The following is a 12,865-nucleotide window of genomic DNA, read 5'->3' on the forward strand; positions in this document are numbered from 1 at the left end:
TATTTATTCATTCTGTGAAATATATTAAGAATCGTTTGTTTAACAGAGCATGCTAGCAAAGGAATTCGCAACTACTGCATGGATTGAGTCGAAATTACTGTGAGCATGCACGCATGATTTTCTCATTGTGCGCGAGTAGCCATTTTGAATAGCTGTAGAAACGCCATCTGCCGCCTTCTAGGTTTCTCCATGATTAAGTACGTGACTAGTGCTGCCATCTGTCAGCACCTACTAGAGTCAGAACGCTGCATACTGCGCTATCTTTACAACTTCAACATACTACATCACATCAGAACTGACCCACCCCACCCCTCAGTCGCATACCTACCTGGAAGAGCAATAAATTACCTCACTTCTGCTTGACCGGCACTTACCCATTCACAATGACTGACAATGAACAGCAGCTTAAGAAGCTTAAACAGAAGAGAATAACTTAGCGTAATAATGCCACACGCTTCATCACATTTTTAAAAGGCTGTAATGACTCTACAGACCTCAGTGAGATTCAACACATCCATGATCGTCTTCAAGATACACTGCAACAGTTAATAGCCTTAGATGACTCTATACATGACCTGTTACAAGATGAAGATTATGAAGCAGATGCATGCACTTGTGAAGAATATATAGATACCTCAAAGCACGCCATTCAGAAGGCTAATAACCTTCTCGGAAAGAAGAAAGAACAAATTAACATGTCTTCTACACCCTGTCCGGACGTTCATCCCACGAATATTCAAGGAGTAAAATTACCAACGATCAGGCTCGAACCGTTCTCCGGCGACATAGAGACTTGGTCTATGTTCTGGGAGCAGTTCCAGTCCTCGGTTGACAAGAACCCATCGATATCCGACATAAACAAGCACGTGTTCCTGCGAGGGTATCTCAAAGGGGAGCCAAAGTGACTCGTAGATGGCATTGCAGTGTGCGCAGATACCTACGAACAAACGAAGATAATACTGGTAGCACGCTACGGAGACAAGAACAGAATAATCCAGGCCCACCTGGACTTCCTGGAGAATTTAAAGCCCGCTTTCTATGAGACCCCTGAAGAACTAAATATGACATGTGGAATCCCACCGAAGAGTTCAAGCCCTCAAGGCCCTAGGGGAAGATGTAAACCTGTATGGTCGCGTGCTGGCGCCAAAAATCCTAAGAGCATTTCCAGCTGAGATCTGCAGACGTTGGTTGATCTACGCCAAACGCGAAAATATCCCAGAAGGTCATTTGATGACATCAATGGAATTCCTGAATGAAGAGGTAGAAGCAGCACTAAAATCTCAGAAGATACGAGGAGAATTTAGCACGCCACCTCCATCACCCTACACACCAACAGCGGCTACTCTTCAAGTTACTACGGGAGCAGAAAAATCTAAGACGAAAAGAAAGACGACAATAACCCCCTTTTATGCCTTTTGTGCCACTTGGCGCAAGGATGTAAAGAAACAGTTAACCTTCAGGACAGAATAGACAAGCTAAAACTTTCCAAAAGATATTTTCTCTGCCTAAATAGGGGCCGCAACATCCGCCAGTGCTACAAGAAAGGGAATGTTTCATGCGCAAAATATAAGCAACTTCATCACGTATCAATCTGTAACGCGAACTCTCAACCCACGTCTGTCAGTAAAATAGAAGTTGTGCCCATTCACACGTCCGCGACAGCTTTCAAAATGGCGCCGACTGAGGGTATGGGCCATTTAATCTATAGCAAGCAAAGAATAGACACCAGTTGTGATGACACAGAAGGCCATACACGTCATGGAATGGTCAAGTATTCAGGGTGAAACGGACAGTGGACTGTCTACTGTATTGTTTTACAAAAAAAAAGTAGAAAACTTGATTGTTAAGAAAACTCCATCTTAAATTTTCTCAACGGAGAGTGAGGACAGAATTACCGACCGCGGTATAATTCTTTTAGGAATAACAAAGGATCTAAAGATATATTGAAGGAAAAAGCATCGGAAACGAGAAGAAACCAGTCAAATCACCGAAAAATAGCATAGTTGACTCGAGATATTAAGAAGGAATCACCTACAAGAGCTACGAGATACGCGTGGGTGGATACTCAGCGCAGTGATCTATAGTCTGCAAAGGGAGACCAAGCCAACATAAAAAGGATCACACACAAGAAGAGAAACATCTCCAGTGATTGAATCAGAATAAAAATAAGTTTTCCTCAAGATCTACAAGAAGGGCAGACAGAGAATAGATGCACTGAAATCATTACCAACGAAATCGAGGATACGTCGGAGAGCCACGAAAGAAATAATAAAATTAAGGATTACAGACGTCAAAAAAGAATTGTATAATGGCTGTACACTGCACTATAATAATTAATTTAGATGCTGACAAGAGGACCATGAGGATGATGTGCTAAGTACACATGGTGGACCAAGCTGGTGACCAGTACATCTTGCTATACGACCGAGCCATGATGAGGAAGACGACGGGAAATCATCCGACCGAGCCATGATGAGGAAGGCGACGGGAAACCATCCGACCGAGCCATGATGAGGAAGGCGACGGGAATCCAGACAGCACTTCCGTGATGAAGAAGCGGACGATGTACCAGATGTCCAACCCATGACCTAACCGAAGACCCAACTACATCCATTTGGGAGCAGAACAGCTGGACCAGGGACAACCATGAGCGAGCTAAGTCATTTACAATATTTAATCGCATGATTTTGGTTTGCCTACACATGTACCTTAGGTATGTGCCGATGAGCCAATTAGAGACCGATACATAAGAAATGCAAGTGAATGTTACCAACGAAGTGTAAGATATTTAAGTCCGTACTTACATGATCTAGCAATATAGCAGTAGTTTCTGATGTAATGGATATATACGTCGTCGTATATCGGTCAAAATACACGTATGTAGCGTGAGGTTTGAAAAAGAAGTTTGGAAACAGCTGATCATAATGACATACTGGCAGATTACAGAGATTTCATAGTGGTAAAGCTACAAGTCGACGTCACGATTGGTTGCGCGCGGTGTAAAAATAAACAGATGGAATCACACATTGTTTTGCTCCACAATAAGGGCGTTGAACTCAATCAGGTTATGAGATATAGCAACTTTTAAATGTTGTTTTAAGAAACAGTGTGGTACTTTGACATGGTCATGTGTTTGGGAACGCGACGAGTTATTATTGAGGCTACGATGTTAAGATATTATATGGATGTTGAAATAAGGTTACGATTCTGCTAACTGGAGGAAAGGTATGAGTTATATAGTGATATGAGAAGTTTTATTCGCACTACGCAGGGGCCATTGAGTGCCTGCAGTTTAAGATATGCCACACTACATTTTTTTTAGATTCGTATACGTAAGATTGCCCACACCGCTGGAGCGACCTAAGCCAAGGTATGAACAGAATTTACTATTGTAGAAGTATGCTTGTGACGGAATCGTATGTCAACTTTAGATGTGTTGTAATGAATATCGGAATACAACGATACGTTTGATAGCTGTATTTGACCAAATGCATTCACGACACCGATATATATGAGAGTATGTTTCTGAACACCGCGGCATAGCGCTTGCATAGTAACTGCGTATGAATAAAGTAGCTTGCATTGAAGTAGAATGTTATGGAATATAACGAAGGAAAGGGATATTGAACCTAAAAGGACATGTGTATGACAGCCAAAGATTATGTTGAAATTAGTTAGATAGCTAAATAGATTAACATTCTCTGTTTGAACTTACATTTTCTCAACGAACTATAGCTAGGGAAAAGCTAGAATAGGAGCCGTATTTAACAGGCACTAGGAACGAATGCCTTAGTTCGTAAGAAGTTATCCATGCACAACGAGAAAGTAGCAATAAAACATGAGTTCGGATTTACTCAGATTTACTCAGGTTTATTTAGATTTACTCAGATTTATTCAGATTTATTCGGATTTATTCAGATTTACTCAGATTTACTTAGATTTACTCAGATTTATTCAGATTTATTCATACAGACTTGTTCATATGGAATTATGCATTTAAGTTCACTCATATGGATTCATCTGGTTAAATTTACGCATCTAGAGTTACTTATTTGAGTTCACTTATATGAATTTACTTATTAGTGACTCGTCATTGACTGAGTATTAGCTACAATTTACCATGTGATGTTTTTCAACGCTCAATCCTAATTGGATCGGCGAGTAAATATATCCGTGATACAGTTCAGTCCTCCGATTTAAAAATGATGTTTGGGTTCAATTTAAGGTTGAACTTATTAGTGGACTTGAGATACACTTCGGCTTAACATTGTGTCTAAGTGAGACTTGTTTAATTAGTCTTAAAGCAAATGAGCTATCGTAACTAGTTGATTGTGTTGGTATTACACCTATGTCTCAACTGCAGTATGGACCTTAGATGTCCAGTGATCTATTGTAAATATGTACATACTCAATTTTTACTTCACGAAGGAACTGATCTTCGTAGTTTAATACTGGATATTGTTTCCCTTTCTACGAGGCAGCGCTGACTCATAATCCATACTTGTTTTTACGCAATTCCAAATAATGCCTCGCATAAAATGCCAATTTAATAATCCAATATTTTATCAATAAATATCTTATTTATTTTCTACAATTGTATGTGTCATGAATTCTTCCATTACAGCCTAGTTCATAAGTTAGTTGCTAGCTAAGAGAAGTATTGAGTAATTAAGTATTCCATTTAATCATGACCAGTTCTCACGTAGTCAAATATTCAGATAAAATTTGTCGACGGTTACTACTATTACGTCGTGAGTTTCTATAGGCGTCACCCGTGAGTTGCTAATCTCTTCGTACTCACGTTAAGCGTATCCTGTAGTAAGATTACATGTCTTACTTGCCATTAGAAAACCCTGAGGTATCCGCTGAGCGACCCCATTTCGTCTGACTGGGCTGCCCAACGACGAGTTGAAATGGAGGTATCGGGTAAAGAATGTAACGTTCGAACAGACGCAATTGTTACAAAGTTAACACATCAAATTTTTCCTTTCTTCAAACTGCTCGTGTTTGGATCGTAGGACCAACGGGAATATCTAAACTAACAAGATGTCTGCTAGACGCCGGAAGCCAGTCCAGCTTTATAGCCAAGTCTTTGGTGTATGCTCTTGAACTATGCGTGACTGGTAGTCGAGAACTTACAGTGACAACCTTCGAAGCGACATCGAGCATTACCAAGCCACGCCGACTTATCCAGTTTGACATAATTGGATTTTCAACGAAGACAACCATAACACGCACGGCCTTCGAAAGCCAGAATACCTATTCCTCTCACCCAAGTGTCCCCCAGGATTTTCGGAACCTGACACTCGCAGACCCGCAAATTGACAACGAAGAACCACCTATTGAAATACTAATTGGCGCGGACCATTATTGGAAAATTGTAAAACTGGAACAACCGATGTCAATCACGCCTTCCCTCGTACTGCTACCTACAGTCTTTGGCTGGGTACTAACGGGAAACTGGTCTGGAGCTTCAGTAAATCAGGTTACGACACACCACGTCTCAGTCACTAATAGTGAGATATCTGCAGAAACCATGCGAAGATTCTGGGATCTGGTAACAATTGGCATTCGCGACACACAAGACAGGACAATGAACGATATGGATACCGCTATCCTTCACAAATTTCATGAGACACACCGGATCCTAGACGGAAGAAGAGTTGTATCACTTCCGAAAAAAAAAAGGACATCGTCTTGTCTGATAACCGGTCAACAGCTGAGAAAAGATTTCAGAGCCTTGAGAAACGAATGGATCAAGATGCGGACTTCCAAACTATGTACCACACGCATATGTTGGACTACATAGAGAAGGGACAAGTGGAAATAGCTCCGACGTATGAGACTCCTGGAAACGTCTTGTAACTACCACATCACGCTGTGAAGAAGCAAAAGACAGAGGTCATAAAATGGAGGATCGTGTTCGATGCCTCTTCTCATGAACGAGGCCAACCAGTATTAAATGATGCCCTAGAGATGGGACCAAATCTGCTGCCTGAAATTCTAGTGACGTTGCTCCGTTTGTGAATGCGTCCAAGTGCCATTGTCTGTGATGGAAGTCAAGCCTTTCTGCAGCTATCCCTAGATGAAGACGACAGAGATCTCACAAGATTTCTGTGGTACCGAGTCCAAACTACCACTGATGGCACGTACCAGATCACCAGAGACGTCACAACGTATCGCTTCACTTGATTACCGTTCGGACTTACTTGCAGCCCATTCCTTCTGTCCGCTACTCTACGAGAACTGGTTACACTGCATCAGGAGAAATATCCCACTGCAGCAGCACTCCTTGATGGTTGTACCTTTATGGACGACTTCGCAGGGAGCGTCGATAATAATAACTTGGCCACCGTCGTCTATTATGAACTCACAGGCCTACTTCGACACAACAAACTTCCGTTGTTGAAATGGTTTACAAATTCAGAGCCACTGAGAACCATCTGGAGAGCAGAAGGTCGAGAGGTGAAATCAGAAACACGAGTCTTTGGTGTTAATTGGAATACGGAATCTGACTACCTCTTCGCAACTCCAAACGACATGACCGCTGTACTACTTGACCAGCCAGCAACTAAACGCCACCTTCTGCAAGTTACTGTCAGAATTTACGACCCTCTAGGGCTGCTTTCCCCCGTCCTGATCACCAGAAAGATCCTCTTCCAAGACACTTGGTGCAAGGGACTGCAATGGGATGAAATTCTCCCAGCTGTCCTAAGCCAGAGGTGGCAAGCTTGGACATCTAACCTGCCGTATTTGTCTTCCATCCGCATTCCAAGATGGATTGGTATATCTGAATTTAACGACGATTTATCCGTGTGCGTGTTTTGTCATGCTTCCGAAAGCGTATATCTTGCTGCGCTGTACGTTTGGATGACTACCAAAAACACTTCCTCCGTCACGCTGGTTTGCAGTAAAAACCGATTATTGCTCGTGAAGAAAAGTCACAATTCCCAGACTGGAATTGCTTGCAGCCTTGCTTGGATCCCGTCTTCTTCACTACTTTTGCCAAGAGACTGGAGTTGAGTCCTCTTGTGCCACCTAATGGAGTGACTCAACCGTCACATTAGGATGGATCCGCAACAATCCAAACCGCTGGAAGACCTTTGTCTGCAACCGCGTGACAGAGATTCAGACGCATACCGTGTCCAGTCAGTGGAGACACTGCCCTGGCATCGAAAATCCTGCTGATTGCCTCTCCGAGGAATTACAGCCAAAGATCTAGCTTCAAGGGATTCATGGTGGCACGGACCTTCCTGGCTTGCCGAACATCCAAACTCCTTGCCCCGTGATGTCACTGTCCTGGACATGATCCTGCCAGAAGAAAAGATGTTTCAAGTCCTAATAGCCACAGAACCATTGCTCCTCGCGTCACGTTTCAGTTTGTACTGGAAGTTATTAGACGTTACCGCATGGGTCCTGCGTTTTGTTACGTGGATGAAGAAGAAACAAAAGGGCAGCGGAAATTATTTAACTGCCGAAGATATAAAAAAATGCCAGAGTGTATTGGATACGTCAGGTTCAAGATGCTTCACTGCTGAACTGGCATCCTTGAAGAAAAATCATCAGTTGCCAAAATCATCCAAGATTTTGCGATTCAATACCTTCTTACAAGATGGTATTATTCGTCTTTATGGCCGCCTACAATTTGCAGACTTGACAAATGCTGAGAAACACCCAGTGCTTTTGGATGGATCACACACTTTCACGCACCTGCTAATTCGGCAGACCCATATCAGACTCCATCACTTGGGCGTACGCATAATACTCACTGAACTTCGCAACGAATTTTGGATTCTACGAGCCTGCCAAATCATCAAAAAGGTGTTGCACGGATGCCTGCCATGCAAAATATCCCATAAGAAAAGGTGTGAGGAGGTAGAAGCCCCATTTTTATGTTGTAGTAATAAAGTGTTGTAAGAAAGATGTAGTTATCATTTACACGTTACAACTCAACACCTACAATGAGAAGTTATTGTCGTTTCAGCGTGACATAATTCAGTTGCAGAAAGAAAATGCATGTTTGCTTTCCCAAATTGGCAATGCAGATCAGACGCCAGTCTACTTTGAAATGCCAGTGGACAGGACTGCGAATGTTTAAGGGTGCGAAAAGTGATACCATTAGAACAGGTGGTAATGAAAAACAACGATGTACAATCATGTTGAGTATTCTGGCTGACGGAATCAAATTGCCGCCGTACATTGTTCTCAAGCGAAAGACGCTTCCTAAAAATCTACCCGCTGGTGTTATCATCAGATCTCAGAACTCCGGCTGGATGGACAGTTCACGTGTGGAAGACTGGGTAAAATGTGTCTGGCAACGTCGCTCTGGTGCATTATTGAGACAAAATAGCTTGTTTGTTCTCGATAACCGCGGCCACACAACAGACGCTTTGAAGAAACATATCAAGGGTGGGAAAACCGACCTAGCAGTCATTCCGGGCGGGGTGACGTCTATGCTACAGCCACTGGATGGCTGTGGAACCGTCCATTTAAAGCAGCCTTGAAACAGCTCTATACAGAATGTATGGCGGCTGATAATTACACACTGACGCCAACTGTTCGCATTCAGCGCCCGGAAGTTCTGCTGCTGTGTTCGTGTATTTTGACGGCATGGAATCGTATCCCTGGGGACCTCATACGGAAGAGCTTCAGGAAATGTAGCATTTCTAATGCTATGGATGGCAGCGATGACATTTTGTGGGAAGGTGATGGTGATGAAAGTTCCAAAGTTGATACTGTTGATGATGATGATGATGATGATGATGAATGAACTCATTGGATATTGTTCTGGAAATCTTTGTTTACTTTTATTTCTATTTTCTAATCATTTGATGTGTGTTAGTAAAGATTGTAAATAATTTTGACTTCACTTATTTTAAAATTTTGTTCTTTCAAAATAAGGGTTTGGGTCTTATTCGGTGGCGGGTGGTATTCGAGATTATACGGTATGTTATTTTTCCGTATCTCACAGGTGTCTATTTAACACCACCCTTCTTTTTTTCTTTTTTATTTGCTTGTGTCCTCGGCTTACACGCTGGTTTGATTGTTTATTTTAAAGATTTTCTCTCCATTTTACCCTTTTCATTGTTGGATACATTTAACAATCTTGTAACTATGGCAACTTCTCATCTTTCATATATTTTCTTAAGGGTGCAAAATGTGATACCATTAGAACAGGTGGTAATGAAAAACAACGGTGTACGATAATGTTGAGTATTCTGGCCGACGGAACCAAATTGCCGCCGTACATTGTTCTCAAGCGAAAGACGCTTCCTAAAAATCTACCTGCTGGTGTTATCGTCAGATCTCAGAACTCATTCTTTGCTCAGTGCGCATGTGGAACCTTCTGCCTCTGCACTCAGAGTGACTCTCATAGGAGAGGAGAACTTTCTTCCATGTTCCATTGTCCAATCCTGATGACTATGTGCTCACAAGAGATGTTTCCTGCACATTTTTCCTGTTAGAAGGTGTTTATTTACAGGTTTGCAGGCTTTCCTTTCAGTGCCAGAAGTTTACGACAAGCATTAGAAACATGCAGATTCACTCCCCTTTCCTCCAATTAGAGAGTCAAGTCCACAGTAGTGGGCCTGGGGTTTGATTTCTTCTGCTGTGGAGAAAACGTTCATCGATTGGTGGTGTTTTCTTTTTCCTGCTGCAGTTTCATTTTTCTTTGGTGAAATTGAGCCAGTGCTACTGAATAATTTTGTTCATAGTGCCTACAAGGCCACCAAATTTAGTGGCTAACCTTCTTTGTGTCGTGGAAGTATTCTGAGATAATGATACAATGGCACTACACTTCCTGGGAGTCATTCGTATTCATTGAAATTGCACAAGGAAATCTCAGAATTCTTCAAAAATGGCACACATGGAAATGAATATACTTTTAACCTGAAACAATCATAACACAGCTTAATTGACAGTACAAAGAATGCATTGAGAGTTCAGGGTCTAAGAATGAATAAGATTGAATATTCCAAGTATATGTATACACCATCGTACTTTATTACCTATTTACAGTAATGCTTAATATTCTTGTGTATCTAACCTTACCCAATTCTACATGGACTGACAGTAAGGTGGTTGATAGAAGTAATACTTTTGTGATTTTGCTGGAATGTTCCTATGTGATATAAAAGAAGTTTTATAACTTTGTCTACAGGTTGTTCTCTCTTGGAAGTTGGTTATCAGCTTAACCTAATTGTTAGTTTGAATGTGTCTATCAGAAGTTCTCTTGTTTTTTGCTAGCTAATTTCCTATTTCAAATTCCCCTCTTCGTCTTTCCAAGCTTCACCTTTGGGGAGTTGTATGCACAGCCAGTATTTTTTCATAAAAAACATATGTTGTTACCAGTTTGTAGATTCTTTTAAAACTGATCGTTTTAAAATATAACACCAGTGGGAGATAGGGACCCTCTTTGGAGGCAGCCTTACCTAGGGAGTGGCGCCCCTGGTTGTGTGAGTCCCAGAGCACTCTGACCTGGCGTGTAACATCTGGTAAGGGTCCCGGCTCAGAGTTATGGGTGAAGACATCAACAGCATTTATGGTGGAGAGTGGTTTTGGTGGTGATTATTGTTTTAAGAAGAAGTACAACCAGGCAACCATCCTCTATATATCACTAATCCGAGAGAAAGAATGGAAGGGATCTGACACTTCGAAAAATGAAGGTAGTGGCCAAAGAAAGACAAGGGCCACGAAGGGCATGAAAATGACTCACTAGGCCTCGAATGCTCTAAAACTATTGGGAGTTCAGATAGGATAGATGAAAGTGAAGAGCCTGGCACAATTAAGGGGAAGAAATGTCAGGAATCAGCAAAAATTTTTGCTTTTTTTTTTTTAACGTTGCACTGACACATGTAGATTTTATGGCGACGATGGGTTAGGAAAGGTCAAGGAGTGGGAAGGAAGGACAGCCCCCGAGCATTTGTCTGGTGTGAAAATGGGAAACTACGGAAAACCATCTTCAGGGCTGCCGACAGGGGGGTTCGAACCCACTATCTTCTGTATGCAAGCTCACAGCTGTGCGGTCCTAACTGCATAGCCAACTCGCCCGCTAGGACTCGTCTCAGGGTCCCATAGTTGCCAAGCCATGCTCCCAAATTAAGAGCCTCTGGGGCTAGATAGCACTCATACATAAGTGCCCCTTGTAAGCCAGATTTCATTTCATATTACCTACTTAAGTGTCCCACTTATGACTATAAGTGGACTTCCCACACACACACTTAAGCGCCTCACTTATGTTGCAGCTAGATGGAAGATAATTATTTTGCTGAATATGTTGCATTTCATTCACAGAATGCTTTCCATGCACACAGTACAGTAGAGAAGGAAAATCCTGTTGAAATGTAATGTGACCAACAATTTAAAGAAGGTTTTGTTTTAGTAAAGTGAGAGTTATGAATATTCTTGTTCCTTTGTGTGAGAGTGAACATAACCTCTAGAGGACTCACTATCTCACCATTAATGAATATATTGTTTTGAGATTTTATGCCACCTCTTAATTTCAGGTTATTATTATTATTATTATTATTATTATTATTATTATTATTATTATTATTATTATTATTATTATTATTATTACCGGTATTTCGCTTAATTCATTGGAAACGTGTTACAAGTTGATAAGTTATCAAGACTGTAGGCCTATGGAATAGTAAAGAACTATACTGAGTTATAAGAAAAATGAAGGTGTTGCACTACCACCATTTATTTTAAGGTTGATTTGTGCTAATTATATCAGGTTAGTCAACCAGTCGTTTGACGGATTATATCAGAAGTTTCTGAAATTATGACTTCGCACATGAAAACATATTATTTGCATTTTATTGGGGAAGTAATTAGGCCTATTACAATGTAACGGCTGCGGATATATTTGTCAAATCATTAAAATCGTTGTAAGGCTAGATATTCTATATTTGGATGAATAGTTGTATAGGTTCGAGTACCTGGATAACTATTAACATATTAAGAAGCTTAGACTCTGGGCATTTTCGTAGTTTGCATTGTTCACAAGAAGTTTTCCCACGTCATTCATAGGGCCTATTCTGATGAGAAACTGCATCGGTCTGTTTGTTCTATATTATGTGCATGTATTTCGACACAAGTTCTTGAAGGTGCCGTCTCAGCTCGTTATTTTGTTATCCATTCTGATAACCAAATACAATGTAGACGATCTTTTAACCTCTGAAATGTTGCGCGATGTCCTTCGATAAACGAAACACATCCCACTGTTCGGTAGCCAACTACACGATCCAGGAAGCATGGGCATAATATACAGCATTGCCACATCTCCAGTGAATACTTACTGTATCAGTTTGTGTGCTCTTTAAGTGCTGTCTATGCAATGTAAACTCATATGAGTGAATACTTTTTTTTTTGCTATTGGCTTTACGTTGCACCAACACAGATAGGTCTGATGGCGACGATGGGACAGGAAAGGGCTAGGAGTGGGGAAGGAAGCGTCTGTGGCCTTAATTAAGGTACAGCCCCAGCATTTGCCTGGTGTGAAAATGGGAAACCACGGAAAACCATCTTCAGTGCTGCCGACAGTGGGGTTCGAACCCACTATCTCCTGAATCAAGCTCGGTTGAATACTTATTATAAGTGATCCCTTATTACTTAAGGGTTCCTCTTATGTATAAGTGCTGACTATGAATTCGGCCCTTAGTCACCTCTTACGACAAGCAGGGTATAACGTGGGTGTTATTCTACTGCCCCCACCCACAAGGGGTATGGCTGAAAAGATGGACTTCGGTAAATTGGAGATGGTGGAAGAGGCAGCCCTGAACTTGAGGATAAATACGAGTATAATCTAAAGATGCCAGTGGTTTTGGGCAGATGAGGCTCTTTAGGAGGGCTGATTTTCCTT

At 41.5% G+C, this 12,865-nt stretch overlaps 1 protein-coding gene across 1 annotated transcript in view; it reads left to right on the top strand.

Annotated features, from left to right (window-relative positions):
* The window catches only part of RanBP3 (ran-binding protein 3), a 345,810-nt gene that overhangs the window by 33,821 nt on the left and 299,124 nt on the right, over nt 1-12,865 (top strand). The window lies entirely within an intron of this gene.

Source organism: Anabrus simplex, chromosome 1 (genome assembly GCF_040414725.1).
Source record: "Anabrus simplex isolate iqAnaSimp1 chromosome 1, ASM4041472v1, whole genome shotgun sequence".
NCBI classification, from domain to species: domain Eukaryota; kingdom Metazoa; phylum Arthropoda; class Insecta; order Orthoptera; family Tettigoniidae; genus Anabrus; species Anabrus simplex.